The sequence below is a fragment of the Triturus cristatus genome, chromosome 2_2 (assembly GCF_964204655.1).
Source record: "Triturus cristatus chromosome 2_2, aTriCri1.1, whole genome shotgun sequence".
Lineage (NCBI taxonomy): Eukaryota > Metazoa > Chordata > Amphibia > Caudata > Salamandridae > Triturus > Triturus cristatus.
Genome location: NC_140582.1, coordinates 1071739892 through 1071763415, shown reverse-complemented (window position 1 = coordinate 1071763415; position 23524 = coordinate 1071739892).

Here is a 23524-nt window from a genome sequence, read left to right as displayed (position 1 = left end):
CTGCAGTTCACAAGTTACAATCCGAATATAGCACAGTGACCTATGAACTGTCATCAAAGAGCTGCATGCAAAGAAAATGATATAGGTTAGAATGTTATGCTTTTCCCCCAATCTTTCACCATCTTAATGCTGTTAAAAAAAGTGTGTTTGTGTAGAAATACATTCCTATTAGTAAAGCAAACCCCAACCACTGTGGTAGTTTTTAAAGCCTGAGTTTGTGCTTCTTCAGACCAAAAACTCCAGACCAATATACTGCCTACTGTATGGATGATATGTGAATCCTACACATTGTAATTTTCATTGTCTTATGTAACATTTCCTATAGATTGATATACACACATATGCTTCATTATCTCTGTATAAGGTGTTTATGTGTGAAGTGAAATGCTCTGACTCCCTACACTGGCATGAGGAGTGCTATAAAACAAATTAAATGTATGTACGGAAAGGGCTATGGAAAGACGAGAGCCCATGTTTGACTCCCTACACTGGCATGAGTAGTGCTATAAGACAAATTAAATGTATGTACGGAAAAGGCTATGGAAAGACGAGAGCCCATGTTTGACTCCCTACACTGGCATGACTAGTGCTATAAGACAAATTAAATGTATGTACGGAAGAGGCTATGGAAAGACGAGAGCCCATGTTGAAGGCTGTTAGTGAGGGAAGAAGTGGAGAAGGGGATCATGAGGTGGGGGCACCTAAAATGATTGTCGTACTGGGAGCCACCAGTGCCAAAGGCGGCCTTAGCAGAAGGCTGCGTCTATTTGCAAATTGCAACTCATTCATATATAGGAACAGTGAATCTTCAGTTGCAATTTAGCAAATCGTTAGTTTGTCACTGTCCTTTGGTACTTAAAGAAATTCTTATTTTTAATGGTTTCATACATCATATATTTAATATTTTTGTTTGCAGAAGTAAGCAGGGGCGGGTTCCTTATAAAGGCCTAAAGGGCAGCGGCCCCACCCCCCATATTCACGCCTCACTCACATCTCATTTCTTAAAAAATTATAGCTTTTACATGTAAAGATACTGTCTTACCGGTCATTTGTTTACATATTAAAGCTGCAATCTTACCTTGCACCAGAAGAGGGCTCCCCTGGGCTGTATTGCACATGTTGGCTGTTACAGCTCATCCTTTCACAGATGCAATACATATCTGACATGCTGCCCTAGCGTCAGGCAGTGTGGCCTGTCAGATATAGGTGAATTGGGGCCTGTCAGTCATATGTCTTTATGCCTTATCAGAAGCCATGATAAAGAAAAAAGGACAGCCTTCCATCCTATTTGAACTTCTGATTGGGCATAAGAGTGACTCGTTCTGGTGCCTTGTTTGTTCGATGTGACTGTTGGGAATCGGTGTGCAGAGGAAACTGCGCCGAGGGCTACCCCAGGTAACTTTCCATGTGTGTATGAGTGAGTGCATGCTTATGTTGTTTGTGTGCCTGTTTGAAAGCGTGCGTGTGTATGTGAGTGTGAGTGTTTGTTTGTGTCCTGACAATCGTTTTATGAAAACTGTTGTTGAAAGTGTATTCCCGTAAAATTACTATTCGTTTGATAACCCTACCACTTTATAAATTGACCTACCGCCACTGGTAGCAAGTCAGCTTGCAACTGGTTTGCGGCATGTAAAATGTTTGTACTCAGGCCCTACATATACATTTCTACAGCAGTTCTGCTTTGTTGGTATATGTTTTTCAATGTTTTTGTCTGTGCTTTTCATTTTAAATTCTTATTTTGAATTTAATTTCGTTGCTATTGACCCTCTTGTGTGGTCATTTTCTTCTGGAAGCTCTGGCTATGGGTAAAGAGTTATTCCATTTACCCTTCATCTCCCATTCGTTGACAATGGTAGTTTTATTGTTTGCTAACATTGGTTTCAATGTGATTCCATTCCCTTTACAGCCATTGGTCTTTGTGTGTGTCTGACTTACATCACGGTTGGTTGCATTTACATTTGAGCATACTTGGCTAGTACTCCTGCTTGAGTAGTACTGCAATTCCCTTGTGTGAATTGGCCTTGCTGCTGCCTGACTTACTCTTTTCCAGGTGTGTCAGCGGATTTGCATTGTCCTTCCTCTCACTTTCCTTTGTCTTCCATTGTCGCACCTACTTTGGAAGAAATAATCCCCATTTATGATCCATTTCCGTGTATACGTCCACATTTGCCTTATGGGAATAGGCTTTGCGGTGTGCGCAGTTCCGCTCATGTGGTGGACAAATACACAACGTAAGTTGGATACTTCTTCATGCACCTTTCTGAATGGGGTTTTGTGGAGTGCAATAATTTCTGATTTGTTGCAGATGTACACTATGTGTATACTCTACATAGTTGCAAACGTATTTCTGAAGCAGGATCCACTAGTATTGTGATCTTCTGCAGTGATTCATTTGTAAAAATAATAAGTGCCAGGGCCCTCATCAGGAGGCAACTGCAGCTTGTGACACTTATTGCCGCTGCCAGCACTGCCAATGACAGTACCAAACCAGCTACTAACCATCACACTCCTACAAGTGTGACAATTCAGATTATTCCAGGCCCCCAATGCAATAAGAACAGTTTGGGCGGCAGATATTAGTCATTTTAACCATATTTTGAATGAATAAACAACAGTTGCTGGTCTCATCTCTAAGTTAGATATACAGCGCCACCATGTGGCAGACTATCATAAGTCCTGGTGCTGACAATTAAGTGCTGGTGCCAAGCACCGGAAACTACTAGCTCAAATTAGGCACTGTGTGCAGTGCACATGTGGAATGCTTAGATGCCCAGATGAATCGGAGCTACTGAAGTACATATTCAGTTTTTGTATACCATCCAGAATTCCAACATGGACACTGAAAGACGGAGGGCAGGAGGTGCAACTTCACCTCTAGAAATAAGTCTGAAGTGTTCAGTAGGAGAATGAGCAATAATTGATTTTGTTTTTACCTTGCTGCATTTGCTTTTCTTTCAAACACAGAGGTGAAATGCCAGGTAATGTCTTTTGACAAATTGATTTTTTAAACCTGGTTATCAGTGATTACTTTTCATTTTCCTGACTGAAATGTGAGGGTTTTGTGAAGCAAAGGAAATGAAAAGCCCAGCAGGGGTACAGAGAGTGTGAAAGGGCAGGTTCTAGGATACAAAATGTGATAAATGTTTCTCTATCAGGCTACCAAATTGTGGGCCAGATGTACAACCCCAAATTGCGGTCACAAATGGGCAATCGGCCCGATTGCGACCGCAGTTTAGGGCATGGCCAAGCACAAACCTCAATTTGCGACTCTGTAAATTTTACCGATTCGCAAAATGAGGTTTGCGACTCGCTATTAGGAAGGGGCGTGCCAAGGGCATCCCTTCCTAATAGCGACTCGCATTTGCATGTATGAATGTTGTGCTACAGCAATTGTGGTCGCAAAACACTCGCAATTTACCACCTACTTCAAGTTGGTGGTAAACCATTCACAAATGGGAAGGGATCCCCAGGGGGCCCCTTCCCCTTTGTGAATGGTTCAAAAAATATTTTTTAAGGGCAGGCAGTGGTCCCAGGGACCCTGTCCTTAAAAGATGAAACTGAAAGGTTTCATTTTTCTTTTTTTTAAATGCATCCTGCTTTCCTTTAAGGAAAATGGGCTGCATTTTTTAAAGAAACTGCTTTATTTAAAAGCAGTTACAGACATGGTGGTCTGCTGACCCCAGCAGGCCACCATCCCTGTGAGTGCTAGGCATTCCTAATGGGGTGGCAAATTGCGCCTGCCTCATTAATATTAATGAGGCATGCAATGTGTGACTCCATTAGGAATCGCAAACAGTGTCTGAAACACTGTTATACATCTCAAAGTCGCAAAGTCACATAGCAGCAAGTACGAACGAGGCACATTTTTTTCTTAAGTGAGATGGAAACAAAGATTTTAAAAGGATAAAAAAACACTTATGTGGCATGCAAATAATAGATAAGCCCAGAAACCCGATTTCCACACATTGTCATGTGTGTGCTGTATAGGTTCAGTAGTCAAAATGTATGAATGATGACAATTTGGTGGCCATTTTAAGAGCCAACTTCATTTCAAATGTGCTGTCTGTAAAATGACAGCACCATTCCACACCATGTTTAGTTATGGGGCAGTGTGCTCAACATGCACTGGATTCATACTGCTCGCCTTTCACACTGCAGCTGAATCAGTGCAGCTTGTTCTTTAGTTTTCACCATCACTATAATTTCAGTGAGGTAACATTGATGGCAGCACTCCTCCCTGAAAATTGTTCCAGCACCAGGGAACACCAATGAAGGAATTGCAATAGTAAAAGATATAGCGTACAATATTCAAGCTAAAAGTACTTACTGCATATAAGACTGTCTTTATCGCTTCAGCTGAACGTTGCTGACCTCTAGAGGCTAAATATGTGAACTGTTCGGAAAAACTTCAGTTTTACTCCAGCGAGGAAGGTGAAGTTTATTTCCGTTGAGCTTTCTTATTATATTTGTGTATTTTTTAACACAATCACCTGCTTCGGAAAAGGCTTTATACTACTGCAGAACAGTATGCAGAGAAGAGCATACCCTTTGAAGGGTGGTGGGGTCAAAGGGACATACTGGCACATGCATCAACGTAGACTTTTGAAATTCCTTAATTGCGATTATTAAGGAATCGCACTTAAGGAATTGCAAAAGCCTATGTATGTAGGAATCGCTATAAAAATAGCGATTCCTACACATTCCTTAATTGCGACTCGCAAATCGCGGGTCGCAATTAAGGAATGCAGTCCCATTCACTCCTACTGGAGATTGCATGAGCAATTTGCGAGTACCAGTAGGTACTCGCAAATTGCTCATGCAATTTCAAGGGTGCAAGGGTATCAAAATGACACCCTATTGCACCCTTGAAATTGATCTGTGCACATGTGTTGCACACACACATGCCCTTTGTGTGTGCGCTACATGAAACTTTGAAAAATGCATAAAAATGCATTTTTCAAAGTTTTTGCAAATTACCATGAAGTTCAACTTCATGGTAATTTGCTCCCCCTATTAGCGAAATCGCTAATTTTTTAACTTTAATGAATTGCATTTAAGGAATCTCAATTTGAGATTCCTTAAATGCAATCGCTATTTAAGTAATCACAATTTAGAGATTACTTAAATTGCGATTTTTGCATTTGGGATGATGCATCCCAAATACAAAAATACCGGTCGCAAAGGGGCAGATTCTGAGAATCTGCCCGTTTGCGACCGGTTTTTGCTTTGATGCATATGCCTGATAGCTACAGATGGCAGTATAATCAGTACATGGGTGTTTGAGATACAACCATGGGAAACGGTTTGGCTGCACAAGGAAGTCTTTACTTCTTTGCATAATGTAAGAATACGTGTATTACTTCAATCATTTCTCATCTTGATGTGGCATCAAAGTCTAGTCATCTTTCCCCTGTGCGTTTTCACTTGTATTGTTCTGGTGTGCATTGTAAAATAAATATCAGATAGAAGAAATTTTAAACATAGTTAATAAACGTTCTAGTACAAATATATCATATTATTATGCAGGATTCTTTTACCCTAGCAGAGCAGCACAACATTAGCCTTGTGAGAAACGTGTTTCCCCCCTACATGCCCAAACAATTGATGATGACTTTACGATCTGAAGACTAGAGAAACTTTTAAACACCTCAATTAATAATTTACAACTTAACACAGACGCGCTCAGGGCCTGTGACAAATTCATAAGCATACACACATTAACCTTAGCCTTAAGACAGAAACTAAAAAATATATATATGAGTCATCGGTTTTGTGGGAAAGTAAACTAAATTATTTAATCAGTTGTTTGCTAGATGCTTATTCATGTAAAGTGTTATTCACCAACTCCTTAGCAGTTTGCTAAAATGTGATGAGTGTGACATGCTGTGCTACCCTTAATTATGTAATTCCAAGAGGAGAAAAGAGAGGTAAGGTCAGAGAGCTATGCTATCCTTAAATGGCTAAGTAAAGGAGTCTGTCATTACCCAGAGGTAGGCAATACCCCTTATGCCCACTGAAGAAAACATAGTTAAATATGTTTGGGGTAGACAGTTTTGGCAATATTTGATTACAGTAAACATTTTATTAGTACTACATTCATGATGCAAGAGGTGAGATTTTTTTGTACATATTTCATGATTCTTTAACAGTTGACTCGTGTTTCACCTCTTACGCGGTTAGCAGACCTGGGGCTTTTTCAAGGCAAAGACAAGTTGTGAGGTTCTGCATTCATAAGGAATAGGATTTTGAAAGTACTAGCAATTGGGCCAGAGTCTTGTGGGCTTAACCAAGAAGCGCGCCCTGATCCGTGTCGAAGGGGTTTGATAGTAAGTCTCGACGGGCAAAGACGCTGTGTCATTTCCAACAAAATTACGACACCAATCAGGAGAATATTGTAATTGGTTAAAGAGTGAGGGGTATTACGCAGTTGTATGCAGGGTTGACGAATCCTGAGATTAATGAGTATTTTGTGAACAGGGCTCAAAAATTGTATCGGTTTATTTTTTAGAAGATGATAACTCATTAGTAATTGATTCTTGCAGTAACCTTGAATTCTCCAATTGCTCACCACAGCAACAGGACGCACAATACATAAATTGGTTTCACCCAATGAAAGGATATCTTTCTGGACTGCATGCTCTGCTTGGGAATTTAATGCTGTCTTCAATGTACCCTATTGTTAAGATATGATTACAACATCGATGGGGCAGAATATTGTGGGCAGAATAAAAAAATAAAATATAAAGTAAGTCTATATTTTCTAGATCTGACTCCACACACACACACACACACACATATATATATATCCATATCTCTCTCTCTCTCTCTCTATATATATATATATATACATATATATATATACATATATTATCTACTGGAGGTTGCCAGTAGATAGTTATAGTTAGGACCTTGTTTCCATAGGAAATCTGAAAATTCTATGTTGAATAACTTTGGTGCTGGTTGACGAATCCTTGCAAAATTTTCAAAACTAATGGGTCGCTCCGCTCAGCTCCTACCCTGAAAGTCTCGGGGTGATTCGTCAAGCGGGGGCTGAGACAAAAGAGGGGTCCCAAAACGTGTTTTCCCCATGCATTTTCCCATAGGACCTTTAGTCGAAGGTACAGCCCGAACGGCTGAACAGAATTACTTGAAATTTGGCAAAGAGGTAGTCCTCAGGTCAGGCATGTGCCTTTTGCATATATGGTGTCAATCTGTTCAGTAGTTCCTGAGAAAATTGCAGTTAAAAGCACATAAATATCTATAGCCGCGCACCGTGCGCGCACCGTGCGCGCACCGTGCGCGCACGGTGCCGTGCGAGAGCATAATTCTGATTGGTGGATTCATGTCAGTCAACATTCGAATCGGTCAAAATCAGGAAGTGTCGACCGCCATTTTGTGTGTGACACTGAAAAAGAAAGGTGGAGAACGTGAAAAGGGGGCAGGGTAGAGAGTTCCTGACCCCCTAGCTTTTGTCAGGGGGTCCCTGAAGGACCATGAAGGGTGAAAAAAAAATTATTTCTTTTTTTAAATCGTGGGGTGCGCGTACGTTGCGCGCACCGTACGCGCACCGTCACGAGGTGCGCGAACGGTGCGCGCATGGCGGAATCATAAAAAAAAGAGAATTAAAAATCAAATTTAAGTGTTTAGATGTTAGGTGGCTCTAAAAAGAGCCGTTGTGTTAATTGAGGGACAGAGGAAAAAAAAAACATGGCAAAAATTATAGGTTGCCGCACGTGTGCTGCTGTATCTTGCTCTCTATTAGGGGAATGCTGGTTTCCCATAAGAGGGAAGAGCATTACACGCATTGCACCGTATATGCACCCTCTTAAACAGAGGGTGTATAGCCAGAGGAAACGAAGCAGGTGAAGCTGCCGCCGCAGATGAAGTCCTCAGCTGAGCTGCTGATGATGTGCTCGGCTGAGCTGCTGCGGATGTGCTCGGCTGAGCTGCTGGAGGGTTTTATCTAGCAGCTCGAGCATAAGCCACAGGATGTACATCTCTAACGTGCCTGATCATAGTGAAGATACTAAAAGAGTATTTCTTTTTAGGATCTCCTCTTGATAAGACACAATCACAAAGAGTGCAGGTGACATTTGGAGCATTCACCTTCTTCTGCCCGTCTGGAAATGTAAAAAATTGCCATATAAAAGAGTCTTTCTGTTTCCTCTGTCTCTGTCTCACAAGGGTCTCCTGCTCACTCCCAGAAGATAACTGCTGCACTGCCATTCTCAAGTACTGGAGTACGGGAAAAGCTGCTTAGCTCCTTCTCCCAGGGAATCAGAAGTAATAATGAGGGGAGTGGGTGTGGTGTTGGAAGTTTCTGGAGCTGAAACTACTATAAACCAATGAAAAGTGTTGTTTCTTAATCACATGAGCACGGAGTACGGAGCACGCGCGTACGGAGCACGCACGCATGCGCGTACGGAGCACGCGCGCATGCGCGTACAGAGCACGCACAACGTATGCATGCGCATGTGGAGCAAGTACGCATGCGCACACGGAGTACGTACGCATGCGTGCACCGTGCGCGCACCGTGCGCGTACGGACAAAAACCCTTAAAAAAAAGTGTTTATAAGTTTATAGAAGATATTAACTATGCTGTTCAACTTTATCCAAATTAAAAAAAAAAACTGAGCCATTCCATATTACAGGATAAAGTTAATCTATAACTATATATATAGGTAGCTTATTGTAAAATAAATATTTTAAAAATATAATAATACATTCATAATTTAGCATTTAAAAAACCTTGCAAATTCACTTAAAAAACCATAGGTTTCACACATGTTACAGTTAGGAATTAGCATTTAAAAAACCTTGCAAATTCACTGAAAAAACCATAGGTTTCACACACGTTATAGTTAGGAATTAGCATTTAAAAAACCTTGCAAATTCACTGAAAAACCTCATTTGAGATGTCATCAGTGATGTCATGAGTGATGTCTAGGGGTGGGCGGAATTTGCGGAATTAACTTCCGCAAATTATCGCGAGAATGCAGAAAATCTCCGCAAACACGCCGGAAATATCGCGAAGACGCGGAAGTTTTTTTGCCGCCTGTTCGCGGTATTTTTTGCGTGTTCGCGGGTCGCCAACTTACCCATGCGGTTGCTCACGGGCGCGGCCATCTTGTTTTCACTTGTCCCGCCCTCTGGCGTTGTTTACTTCCTGTTCCGGGTCGCGCAATGCATGTTCGCGGTCGATATTTCCTGTTCGCGATCGCTTTTACTTGATCGCGTTGCTTTTTGCTTGCTCAGGGAGAAAATATCGCGCGAACTTGCGCACGTCGTCGCAATGGGCGCGGCCATCTTGTTTTCCACTCTATTGCATGGTTCTGGGGCCTGATTTTCAATCCTCCCTAAATCTTTTCAATCCTTTGTTTATAACCACTTTTTTTGGATCTTTATTACTTATTATTTCTCTAACTATTTTCCTGCCTCTATATTTTTGGTTTTTGTCTACTTTTTTTTTGTTTTTTAGCTACTTTTTCTCTTTGTATTGCCCGCTATTTATTTCCTTTACTCCTTTATTTATTTTACCTTTTCTTTCCCGCCCCGTCCCCAGAACCATGTCCAAGGGCAGGGCTGTTCGCCGGCGCAGCCAGAGCCGCGACCGCCTTCCTTGCGGAAGGCGGCGCCCACAAGGGGTGCATGCACGGGCCTTATTTGGGGAGGCGGAGTTGGCTGCACTAATTTTCTTTGTGCAGCGCCACCTCCCCTCAACCCTGGCAGCAGGTGGCAGGCCTGGGTCCGGGTACGGCCTCCGGGAGCGTCGGCAGCGGTGGGGGAAGGTGCGCCGGGCAGTGTCGCGCATCTCTGGGGTCCGGCGCACCCAGGCACAGCTGACGCACCGGTGGTCCGACATCCTGGACCGTGAGCAGGACCTGCTGGACCTGCTAGGAGTGGAGGTCCCGGGGCTTGGTGAGTACCTATTTAATTATTACAACTTTGTGTCTGTTCTTCTGCTCTATGTTATATATTGCGAATATCTTTTTTTCCTTCCAACGAGCTAGAATGTTGCTGCTTGCAATACATTCCAGGTTAATAACGTTTACAAGTCTTCTGTGATTATGACACAGGTGCTCTTCTGCGCTACTACTAATCTTACTTGTTTGCAGCTTTGCGTTTGCGCTTGCTTAGCGTGATTCTTTACGAGTTTATTTTAGAGAAATTAAGTTACGTAATGCTACAGTGACTCACGTCCACTCCTTACTTTGTCCTGTCACTAATAGATAGGGGCGGATTGATACATAGGTTTAGGTACTTTGTATGAGCTTCTAATTGGTTAGTGGTATGCGTGATGCCCCCCCTCACTCAGTTACGTGACGTGCTGCTAGTACGGCAGTCTTTAGAACCTTTCTAGTTTGTTCAATGAGTGGAGGTAGGCTTTGCAGTTACTTAGCAGTAGCAGATCAGCATCAATCAAACCAAAATTTGGTGTATACAAAAAATGTAGTCATGTTCATGTGTCCTCCATGATTGGATCATACACATTGTTGAGGAATACAGTGGAAATGCATACTTAATGTACAATTGGCATGCCTGGAATAGGTGGGCTAGGTTGGGTGGTACGTTGTACTAATACTTAGGCTTACTTGTAACTTAGTTTTCTGGAATCAGAATGGAAGAATGGATTACTGTTGATAAATAGTAACTTAAGTAGTCGAACTGCGAATCCCCCGATATTACATGTTGACCAGATGAGATCGGTCAATGTAGTTATTGCAATTGTTTACATAAGTGTTTTTTGACCGTTGTTGAAAAATATTGTATTTGTTTGACACCATCCATCAATGTTTGTCTCTTTCTTATATCTTTCCTGTTCATCAGCACCCAGGGGCAGACGGGCAGGGACTGGGCAGTCGGCGGGACAGGAACACCACCAGGAGGACACCGCTGAGGGCTCCTCTGCTGGCCCCAGTAAGTCTTCTTGTTTTTAATAATATTTCTTATTCCATAACTTTTACTGCCCCATTTCTCCCGAACTATAGTGTGTTTCCAAATCCTATTTTTTTACCACCAATTGTCCTTCGATCTGTACGGTTTCAAAAAGCTTATCCCTGCCTCCGCTATGATGACTGAGTACTACTACATACTATCAGTCTGTCTGTCTGTACTGTAGTAGCTAGTCTTGCCCAGTTGGCCAGTGCCACTCTTTGTGAAAGGTTGTAATATAAAACTCATATTCACCAGTAGCTCGTACAATCCGTTGGGTCGTTGTCTTGTACTACTTTTTACTCTTATTGATGTTGAGGCTTTGAAAATTCACAGCAACAACAGCCCTACCAGATTTCTTAATATTTTGATATGATACCCTATAGGACATACCACTGTTGTAGGGATCTTGCACATACATTTGCACCAGAAAATAGGATGTTGGTGATGGTAGGTTGGACCTTCCTTGCACACCTCAATCAGAAATTCCGCACCCACCACAATTCCACTGCTTGACTATAGTACTGTCTTGTCATACCTATTAGGTCTCGGAACCCTCCCCCCAAGATAACCAACAAGTAGACAACCCAGAACATAACACACCCAACCTCTGTCGTGGAAGCAATTCACATGCACACCCTTACTTTAATTTGCTCACTCGTGTAAGTTAGTCCACTCCACACCAAATACCACGAAGTCTATGTAAGTTTAAAATGTTTATTTCAATTTGAGAAGGTCTGTACACTGTTTTCTTAGCAGCACCAACCGGCAAATCAATAACAATAAAACAATATACATTGTTACACTTATACAGTTGGGAATTAAATCATGATAACTGAAGTGGTGGAAGGCAGCACCACCATCCCATTGCAATTTAGTTTATATACATTTATAAATGAAGATGTGAGTGAAGGGACCCCTCACCTCAGAAGAACCTAGTACTGGTAGTTGGTGCATCGTTCAGAAGCTCTGGTTCGTAGAAGGGAATCTTGCGTCTGTAATGAGAAAAAAGAAATGGTGTGCGTTAGTATATTGCAACTTGCAAGCATTTCTCAGCCGTGCCAAAAAGTGTAGCATCTATGGATAAGCAATATGGACTAACAGTAACAGTAGTACACCAGTTCTTCCTAAAAAAGTGGCTTGTTAATGTTTGTTGACCGCTTGTACGCAGCGCGTAGACTAGACAGTAGCAGTGTGAGGCAGGTCATGTGGGCTCAAAGGTGTCTTAAGAAGCTGCAAGGTAAAGGTAACGTCACATGTGCATGGCTAGGGCTAATCAAGCAAATGCTACAATGATCATATAACTTAGTGTCTACTCTACTACTACCTGATTTGTACTAGTGATGTATGTTAGTATTAACTCATTTTTCAACCTTGCTACTGATCAATAGGGGGGAGGTGTATATGTCGCCTAATAAATGTGTAATGTTTTCTAGGCGCACTACCGACCACCATTGCTGGGGCCAGCGAAGGCGACGCCGAGGGCGAGGATGCGGCAGTTGCAGATAGCAACGGAGGGGGAGTGGCAGCACCAGTGGCAGGCTGTGGTAAGTTAGATTCATAATCTTTAACTATTGTTGAACTTGACAGCACACTCACTGCAAAGGTGTACTGTATGTATATGTATACTGTACAGTTGTGAATTAGGGCCCCATTAGGATGGTGGGCGTATTGCCCCCGCCGGGCTGGCTGGAATTCACTGCCGTCACCGCAGGGGCAAACCTCCCGCCATCCCTGTAGAAAATATTCAGACATGTCAGGTGGAAAAGGGTTCAATATGGCGGTGGTGTCTCTCTCACCACACCGGCAGCCATATAATCTGCATTTTGGAATGCCTTTGCGTGGCGGCATTGCCGTCCGCCACGGAAAGGCATGCACACATTGCAGAGTATGCTTGGGGGCCCCCATGGAGGGTACCTACCGATGCTATGGTACCCCCCCGACTTTCAAAGCAAAACGTGACAGGCTCCGTGCGAGGCCCGTCATGTTGTGCTTGGAAAAGCAGCACAACATTTTAGCATTGCTTTCAGCAAAGCCAACCAGAATTTAAATTTTAAAAAACAGGGTGCGCCCGCCACTGTGCCGGGCGCATCATCCTAATTAATTGTCCCCACTGGACCCCCACCCTTTTTAGCAGTCGGATGGCGGGCGGACAAAGTCCGCCCGCTATCCGATGTCGTAAGTAAGTATGAGTTCTTGGGGACGTTTGAAGAGTGAACTAGAAGACTAGAATTCCCTTTAATTGGTATAGGACTAGGAGCCGGAGTATTGAGTAACCAATGTCCTCATCTATCTGATTTCAACTCCGCTTTGAAAGTTTTATGGAGAAGAGCAACTGGTGCACTGTTCAACTAAAAAGTGTAAGACAGGTGGAAGGAAGAAGGACGGGCGACATTTAAAATGTTATGTACTACTGTGCTTTATTTTATAGTGCTACTCTACCATGCCACTATGTGTATAAATAATTACCTTGTCCTACTGTTTTATTAAGACTATATTTTACAATTGTCTTGTTTTTTTTTTTTTGATACACAGCAACTCTGAAACTCAACCGTAAGGAGTTGGCCGCCAAGGCACGGCGCCGGAAGCTGGAGGCAATCCAGCAGGAATACCGGCGGCTGGTGGTCCTAGCCGAGGAGGAGGAGGAGGCTGCTGCAGCTATTGAAGGCTCCTCCAGTGCCCCGGGCCCCAGCCACCGCCCTCCAGCGGTACGGCGCCACCGCCGGACGGCTGCCCGCTGCCACCGTGTCATCTCCGGTGCCCCCCCCACTGTGGCTGCAACTGCCGCGGCCTTAGACGCCGCGTCGCCCATTTAGAGGACCAGATGCGTGTCCTCCTCCAGTCCCGCCCCACCAGTTAGTCCCTGTCACTGCCCCTTTTTTAATTCCTGTTCGTTCTTCACTCGTTTGGGCGTTCTCTACTTCTATGGACAGTCGTTGGGGTTAGGGAGGTGGGTGGGTCAGCTTTTGTGGGTTTAGTTTATTTGTTAGGGTCAATTAAATATATTTTTCTATGTTACATGCAATGTTGTTAATGTTTTGTAGGTGGGGTAACTGTTTTACATCACACTGTTTCTTTGCTGGTGCATGGCCGCCCATAGCGTGTGTTTGATTTCAATAATTTGCTGACTGTATAAGACACAAACAGATAGATGCGACACACCTCACTCATTGACTGGTCCTACTATGCATTCTTTGGAGTGGTGTTTGAAACTGAAATCATTGACAACATGTCCATTATTGATTCTGCCTCCCCCAAACTTCTCTCTTACCGGTGCTTGATGTTTATGTCCAACTGTGGCACCGCACTGGCTGCATGGTGAAGATGGTTTCCTTTTTCATACATGCCATGATTGGGGTGGTGGTGGTAGTATAGTAGTAGTAGTATATACTGGCAGGGTGGCAGCATTTCCAAAAAAAGAAAAGGAGATAGTCAATGGCCTTTGAGAGACTGTTAGAGGAGTAGTTGAATGAAGTACATCACAGAATTTACCGAGCAACAATTATATGCTCAAATATTTGACAAAAAAACTGAATGCTGGTTATTATGAGGATAGCCTACTAGACAGAGTTACAAACTATAGTTTTGTCGACTTGACTATGCCTACAGTCTAACAGTTAGTGCTGTATATGAGGAATGACAACAAACAAATCCAATCAATGCCGGCAATTCATGCTGAGGTATATGTTCCTTTGTTAAATAAAATAACCTCTGAAATATCCTACTCATGGGTGGGCAAGCAGAAGAAGATCATCGCTCTGCATTGAAATTGAAGTAGTGTTGCTTTCACCACATCCGCCCCAGCAAGTGTGTGATTAAGTATTGGTGTACATTTAATTTAGTTACACCTCGACAATAAGTCACACAGCCCGGGGGAAGAGGGTTAGGGTCCGTTGATTGGATGGGAAGGGGGATTTTGGGAAAGGTTTGACATAGAAAAACAGTATGCATACATAGACAAACAAACGACAATCATTAAAGACTACCATACCATATCCATTCCATATGTTAAGGTAGAAAAAGGAAATGCATGCATGATGAGACCCGGATTACATACACTTCTATTTCTTGTTCTGTTCCGGCCTTAATACTTTAACAGATAGCAAATAGAAATTTTAAATATTGGTAGTGAAGAATCGTAAACACAGAGCAAACGTAATGATGATTGATAATAACAACTCCAAGAACACACTGTTGTAAAGAATGTATACAAGATATTAATCAAATTATTTAAAAGAAGTGAAAAGTGGATACTGTTACTGTCTTATCCTGGTCAAAAATGTGGACTGGTTTTTTGCATCTCGGCATTCCTCTTGCTCCTCTCGTCCATCAATCTTGGGTGCGTCGCCTCACCACTCGCCACTGCCCGGCTGGAATAAAAAGGTGATTGATTGGTAAGGTAATTAATATGCATTGTAATGTTTTACAAAGTTTTGGACAAGGCCCGGCCTGTAATTTTAGATTGAAAACCAAAGGGGATATTCAGAAAGAAAGTGAAAACAAATGCACAAGTGATGGTGTAGTGCAACAAGAACACTTTCCGAGGTGGCATGTATGCATATGCATCATCTCTACTGTAGTCTGTTTCCAGCATAGACCTTCAACAGTAACAGGAGAGATCAGGCCCACAGTGCTTACCATTAGCACATCCTACGTTAACACTTTAGAGTCCTTTTTTTTTCTCTCAAAGAGTTGGACAAACGCAAAGCACATTATCCATTCCAGACATAGCATTTTACAGTTAAAGTTAGTAAAATCAATGCACTGCAGTCATCCCACCGCTACACTCTATTCAACTTCTACACAGACATTTGGGTGTGCTGTGGTTGTTGTTCATGTGTTTACCTTTAGGCTTTTCCGTTTTATGCCACTCATGAAACATCCTCCTGACTTCATCATCAGCTCTGATACTTCTACTGACTGAAGATCGGCCTGCAGTACAAGTGTAATTTTTATAACACAACAAGAGTAGAAATATAAATATTACTGACTTGAGTCATTCTTTATTGTGTACAGAAAGATAGATTACCACTAGTACACTTTGACATCACTTTGTGCACAACAAACAACGCAAACACAAAGACCAATAGCTCAGAGTCAGGTGTCCAATGCATGCCATTAATTATCATCATTTATTACCTGTTCCTTCTCATCTTAAGTTAACGGGCCGTCTCTTTCGCCATCATCATGATGGACGGTGCTGTTAAGTCACAGTCATTTGCATTGCGCAGATTGAGTGAGTCCCCTTCCTGTATTGAATTAAAAGCAATGTATCACCAAGATGCAGGAGAAGTACACATTTCTTGTTTGCCAGAAGGGGAAAATTAGTAATTACTAGTGTGTTCTGTAGAAAGTTGATTAGTGGCAGTGCACAATTACATCAATTCATGCGCAACACACACCACAAAATCTACATCATTCAGTCTGCCATTCTGCGGCCAATGCATGGCATCAATCATTACCTGTTGCATCTCATCTCGTTAACGCTGCAGGCCGTCTCTTTCGCCATCATCATGATGGACGGTGCTGTTAAGTCACAGTCATTTGTATTGCGCAGATTGAGTGAGTCCCCTTCCTGTATTGAATTAAAAGCAATGTATCACCAAGATGCAGGAGAAGTACACATTTCTTGTTTGCCAGAAGGGGAAAATTAGTGTGTTCTGTAGAATGTTGATTAGTGGCAGTGCACAATTACATCAATTCATTCATGCGCAACACACACAACAAAATCTACATCATTCAGTCTGCTATTCTGCGGCCAATGCATGGCATCAATCATTACCTGTTGCATCTTATTTTCAGTTAATGGCCAGTCTCTCTCGGCTCTGAAGGAGGATAGCTATAGAAGTCATCAGATTCATGGTCCACTTGTTTTGGAAGGACGAGGAAAGTTTGAATTTGTTGTTACCATCATCCAATCATCATTCATGAGGGAAATAGAATTGACCAGGAGATGCAGTATGATCGAGCGGAGGAGCTGGATTCTGAAGACTGTAGTGTCAAATGGCAGACACCTGAAACTTGTATCTTAAATTAGAAGATTAGAAGACGGTGATAATGCATTGGTTGCGATTCACATGTTTATAACCGGAACAACAGACACAAACAAAGGGGGAAAAAAGGGAGGAAGACAGTAAGTGCGAGCCTAATTGTCAGGGAAGTATAGCTCGTCCTCAAACTCTGGGGGATCTTCCAGTAGTAGGTAATCATCTGACACAATACTTCCGTCACCTGAGCCGCTGTCCTCATCTTCCTCTGTTGATTCATGCATTGTGTAATTCGGTGGTATGAAGTGCTGATTCATTTTGATCATTGTTAACCTCTCCACGTTTTTGGGAGATAGACTGGTCCTTCTCAAGGTTACAATGGAACCAGCAGCACTGAAAACACGTTCGGAAGAGACACTTGTGACAGGGCAAGCCAGATAGCTTATCGCCAGCCTGCTGAGCTGTGGCCATTCAGACCTTTTCCTATACCAATACTGCACTGGGTTTTGATCAACGTACACCTCTGTTGGGTCGTCCAGATAGGCCTGGACCATCCGCTCAATGTTCAGGGTTGCTGCTGGTAAGCTTTTGTGCTGTTTTTTCTGTGCATCAGCACTGTGCTTACGGCCCATCTTTACATACCAATCTGATAATGATTGTACTCGGCCGAATGATCCAGTTATTGTTTTTGTAGTCGATGGTGATGGTGAGTGTTGCGATTGTGAGCCAACCGCACTGCCCTCAGCCGACGAAGTTGCACTTGATTCTGCATGGCCTGCTTCAGTATCAGTACTTGTTGTGGGTTGATGTGGCGGGCTTTTAATTAGCAGCCCTTCATTTTCAAACTTGATGGCTGCTTCAGCTATACAACTTTTGTAGCGGGCAACATCAGTGTCGGAAAAAGAAAGGAATAGTCCTAATTTTGCACGTGGATCCAGAATTGTGGCACAAATGTAATGTTCTTGTGACAAAATTTTATTTTGTATCCTTACATTTTCTGATAAGCGCCTGGATAAGCTCTCCACCAAGTCATGGGCTTGCCTTCTGTCCTCTACACCTTTGTAGGATTCAGACACATTATTCAGCTCATGCTCTAGCATTTGCAACAATGGGATAGCTTGGCCCATTGTACAGTCCTCCTTGCTGACTTCACGTGTGAAGACCTCAAAAGGAGACAGCATCTCAGTCAGGCATTGAATTAGGGTCCATTGCTCCCTCTGAAGGGTCATGCCTTTAACACTAGCATCACTGCTTCTGTACCAGACATATTCATTGAGTGACCTCTGCTGTTCGTACAGACGATCAAGCATGTAATACGTTGAGTTCCAACGTGTTGCCACCTCCTGGATGAGTGCCTTGACTGGCATCCTACGCTCACGTTGGAGGATCCTCAGCTGCTTCCGAGCTTTAAAAGAATGGCTGAAATGAGTGCATATTCTTCGGCAGATGGACAGTAAATTGCTTACTATGGGTTATTTTTTCAGAAAGTCTTGCACTATAATGTTTATGCAGTGTGCCAAACACGGAACCCTGAAATAGGAACCAAGTTCCATGGCCTTAAGTACATTACTGCCATTGTCTGTGGCAACAAAACCAATACCAAGCCCTCTGGGCCGCAGCCATTCCAAAACCTTGGTGCGAAACTCTTCTAAAATGTTTTCAGCCGTATGAGATTTCTCCATGGCGAACATGGCTACAGTTGCATGTTTCCGAGTACCTTCAAAAATCGCAGCTGTGTCAACAACACCTCGTGCAGATAGTTGATCTTTAACCCCCACAAAAGAGATCCAGTGTGCAGTGATGCACATGTAATCTGTGGCTTGGCAACTGGTCCACATGTCTGTTGTCAGGTGGATATTGTGCACAGAACTCTGCTGCAAACCGTGACCAACCAATTCCAGCACATCATGATGTAGTGCCGGAACAGCAATTCTTGCGAAATAGGACCGGCTGGGAACTTTCCATTTCGGGCAGATGGCAGACACAAATTCAAGGAAACCCACCCCTTCCACAAATGAAAAAGGAAGAAGGTCCAGCGCTAACATTTTAGCCAGCTTCGCATTGTACAATCGTGCCGTTGGGTGGTTGCGTTGGAACTGCCCCTCCAACCTAAACATGCTGTTAATGGTAGGCTGGCTTACTTTCCTTAGTGGTGCCATTAACCCACTAAGGCTCAATGACACAGATTGTCTCATTGAGGTACTCGCCGGTCGCCTTGGTGTCTCACCCACACTCTGAGTATGGCTCTTACTGCGGTGCCACTCTGACGTTACTGAGGAGGATGTGGGCGTTACCACTGCAGTGACTGCACTACTGGAGACAGGGCTAGAAATGCCTCCCTGTTCTTCACCTGCCACCACAATAATATCGCTCCCTGATTCCTGACCAACTTCAAAGGGTTTAGTTTTCCTACTTTCTTTTAAATTACGTAGGTGATCCTCCCACACAATAGTGTGGTGTATTCTGAGATGACTTGCTTGTCCTCCGGTACCATAGTTTGTACCAAGCTTACCACGCCGAACACCTTGCCGACAAATTGCGCATATAGCAACGTTCTCCTCCTTGGCGCTAACAGAAAAGAAGTCCCAAACTGGGGAGGAGAACTTTCTGGCACTGCTGGATGTGCCACTTTCAACACCAGATGAACTTGACGGGGTGCTTGAAAATATGTGACCCTGTCCACCTACACTGTGACTTTTACTACCACTTCCTACTGAGATGGTTGAGCTGGATGTAGGTCCCTGCCGGGCCTTGGAAAATATGGCAGCTGGAGGTAGTGGTGGTGTAACCTGTGTTGGTGAGATCCGTGCTACATCCCGCTCAGTAGCAGCCTTTCTGGATAGGGTGAGAATGTCGGTCTCCAATCCCTTTGGGGCGGGAGTAATGTGCGTGATGACTGGCTCGTCTTCATCAACATCATCACCCCCCTCTTCTACATCTACCTCCATAACTCTAAGTTTTTCTGGGACCTTCCTTTTCAGAAGCAATGTCTTGTGGCGTACTTCACTCTCAGACCGAGCTGGTGGGACCCAAGTGTCATCACGATCATCAGAAGCGGGGCTTGAAGAAGAAGATGATGGACTAAGCCTCCTTTTCCTTGCTGGTGGTCTGGAAGACAATAGATGTTCTGAAACAGTGGTTTGACTTCGCTCCGCTTTGTCTGCAGGAAGCTCGATTTCCTGAAATGCCCCTACGTCAGGAGCAACAACTACTATGGTGGGCTGTTGCGGCGGCTGCTGCTGTTCTGGTTGCGGCGGCTGCTGCTGTTCTGGTGGCGGCGGCTGCTGCTGTTCTGGTTGCGGCGGCTGCTGCTGTTCTGGTTGCGGAGGCTGCTGCTGTTCTGGTTGCGGAGGCTGCTGCTGTTCTGGTTGCGGCGGCTGCTGCTGTTCTGGTTGCGGCGGCTGCTGCTGTTCTGGTTGCGGCGGCTGCTGCTGTTCTGGTTACGGCGGCTGCTGCTGTTCTGGTTGCGGCAGCTTGACACTGATATGCTGAGTTTGCGCCTGCGTTGAACTTGATTGTGTACTACTTTGCGGTAATGACATTTCTTCAACATCGCTGCCCGTTAGTAGACTGGCTACCTCTGCGACAGTAAAGCCCTTGGGCCTAGGTTGGTGGGGTTGCTGGACCGCTGTGCTGGTCCCAGCTTGGTTCCCGGACAACGCTTTGGTGCCAAAAAAAACCTTGGCCGGCACACCACCAGTCGTGGTTAATGGCACTTCCTTTTTCTGTTCCTTCTTCTCACCAGCAACTTTCTTGGTACTGGACCTGGTACCTTTCTTTGGGGCCATCTTATTCCGATGTCAGGCAGGAGGCAGATGCACAACAAGTTCTGGTCACACGTGGGTGTGATGCGCAGCAGGACTTCTGGCTGGCTGGCAGTACAACGGGTAGCCAGGTGATGCCGATGACACCTCCTACTCTGTCTTTTGTGCACCTAAAAGCAAAGAAGACAGGAGAAGAACATCAGTGAAATGTTGCATTTGTTTTTGTGGTTCAGTTACTTAGTACTGTACTAGTGCAAACAAAAGATAGTCTAGCCATTTATGACTTTTTTTTAACTAGAGCTATGTTATACTACTAGTACTGTGTACAGCCACACACTACACTCTCAGGAAGGTGATGTCTAAAAATTCAACAGATCACATAGAAAACACTTGATCAATAAAGCTGTGGCTGCCTGCTCTGATCCTGGTGGATGAAAAAGCAGGCCTGTTGGCAGACAAGGCCAGGCAAGCTTGCAGGCCTAGGCCTCAAAATGGCCACCAGCCACATGGCCAGGCCCAACAACATCAGCAAGGCCAGCCCAAAAAACACACTTCCCCAACTCAATCCAATGCCATCCATGCCCTAAATGATGTCTAAATTCACCAGAGCAAACAGAAAACAGTAGATTACTAAAGCTGTGGCTACCTGTTCTGGTAGCAGTGGATGAAAGAAGGCCTGTTGGCAGACAAGGCCAGGCAAGCTTGCAGGCCTAGGCTTCAAAATGGCCACCAGCCACATGGCCAGACCCAACAACATCAGCAAGGCCACCCCAAAAAACACACTTCCCCAACTCAATCCAATGCCATCCATGCCCTAAATGATGTCTAAATTCACCAGAGCAAACAGAAAACAGTAGATTACTAAAGCTGTGGCTACCTGCTCTGGTAGCAGTGGATGAAAGCAGGCCTGTTGGCAGACAAGGCCAGGCAAGCTTGCAGGCCTAGGCCTCAAAATGGCCACCAGCCACATGGCCAGGCCCAACAACATCAGCAAGGCCAGCCCAAAAAACACACTTCCCCAACTCAATCCAATGCCATCCATGCCCTAAATGATGTCTAAATTCAACAGAGCACACAGAAAACAGTAGATTACTAAAGCTGTGGCTACCTGCTCTGGTAGCAGTGGATGAAAGCAGGCCTGTTGGCAGACAAGGCCAGGCAAGCTTGCAGGCCTAGTCCTCAAAATGGCCACCAGCCACATGGCCAGGCCCAACAACATCAGCAAGGCCAGCCCAAAAAACACACTTCCCCAACTCAATCCAATGCCATCCATGCCCTAAATGATGTCTAAATTCACCAGAGCAAACAGAAAACAGTAGATTACTAAAGCTGTGGCTACCTGCTCTGGTAGCAGTGGATGAAAGCAGGCCTGTTGGCAGACAAGGCCAGGCAAGCTTGCAGGCCTAGGCCTCAAAATGGCCACCAGCCACATGGCCAGGCCCAACAACATCAGCAAGGCCAGCCCAAAAAACACACTTCCCCAACTCAATCCAATGCCATCCATGCCCTAAATGATGTCTAAATTCACCAGAGCAAACAGAAAACAGTAGATTACTAAAGCTGTGGCTACCTCCTCTGGTAGCAGTGGATGAAAGCAGGCCTGTTGGCAGACAAGGCCAGGCAAGCTTGCAGGCCTAGGCCTCAAAATGGCCACCAGCCACATGGCCAGGCCCAACAACATCAGCAAGGCCACCCCAAAAAACACACTTCCCCAACTCAATCCAATGCCATCCATGCCCTAAATGATGTCTAAATTCACCAGAGCAAACAGAAAACAGTAGATTACTAAAGCTGTGGCTACCTGCTCTGGTAGCAGTGGATGAAAGCAGGCCTGTTGGCAGACAAGGCCAGGCAAGCTTGCAGGCCTAGGCCTCAAAATGGCCACCAGCCACATGGCCAGGCCCAACAACATCAGCAAGGCCAGCCCAAAAAACACACTTCCCCAACTCAATCCAATGCCATCTGTGGTGTTTCCACAGGTCTTCCTGCTTCTACAAGTTCAGTAGAACTTGGAACGTTAGTTGATGGGGATTCTTTGTGTGTCAGTTACTCCTAGGTAGCTGATGGATGAGGTGTTATTAATAAATCTCTCTTCCAACTACATTCCAGTTTCTGTGGTATTTAACGAACTTTTCACTGGCGACGAGCGAGGGATACATAGAAGAGGATTTTAACACCTCAACATCGTGCTAAGGAAGAAGAAATGGATGGTGCAGCGGAGAATGCTTTCTGCTATATATATATATATATATATGAATAGTTGAAGCGTATTTAAGCTGCGAGAAGTTTTAAAAGAAGTAGTGACGGTTTTTGAAACAAGTAAGAAATTACTTACGTGTCCTATCTTCTTCAGCGACTGTCTGTTCCTGAGGTGAAGTTGGTATTCAGCGGGAATTTGGTGCCGTTGTTTTTTTAACAAAGAGACACGGTGAGGAGATCAGCTGGAGGAGCTGGTGACTGCGTTTTGGCTGTTGAATCGAAGAGAGGCATGAATTGGTGACTTTCTCGGTTGAGAGGCAGCGGTCGGCGCATAACGCTCGTTGGAGTTCGTTGGAGTCTTGATACACGCTTGGAGGTCTTCACTCTTCAACTGTTCCTGGTGACTGATGACGTATTCGAATTCTGCATGGGGATTCGGTGGCTAGCCAGCGTAACATTCATCGTCATTGGAATGCATGCTGAAGTGAGGGGTTTTGAAGCAAGAACAAGCCGATAGCCACCCGGGACACGTTTTTTTGAGCGTAACGCCATCTTGGAATTGGCGTAGGTACATGTTTTAACCACATCGGAGGAGATTTGAGAACAGGAATACGACGTTTGCTGCGGAAGCCGTCTTGTGA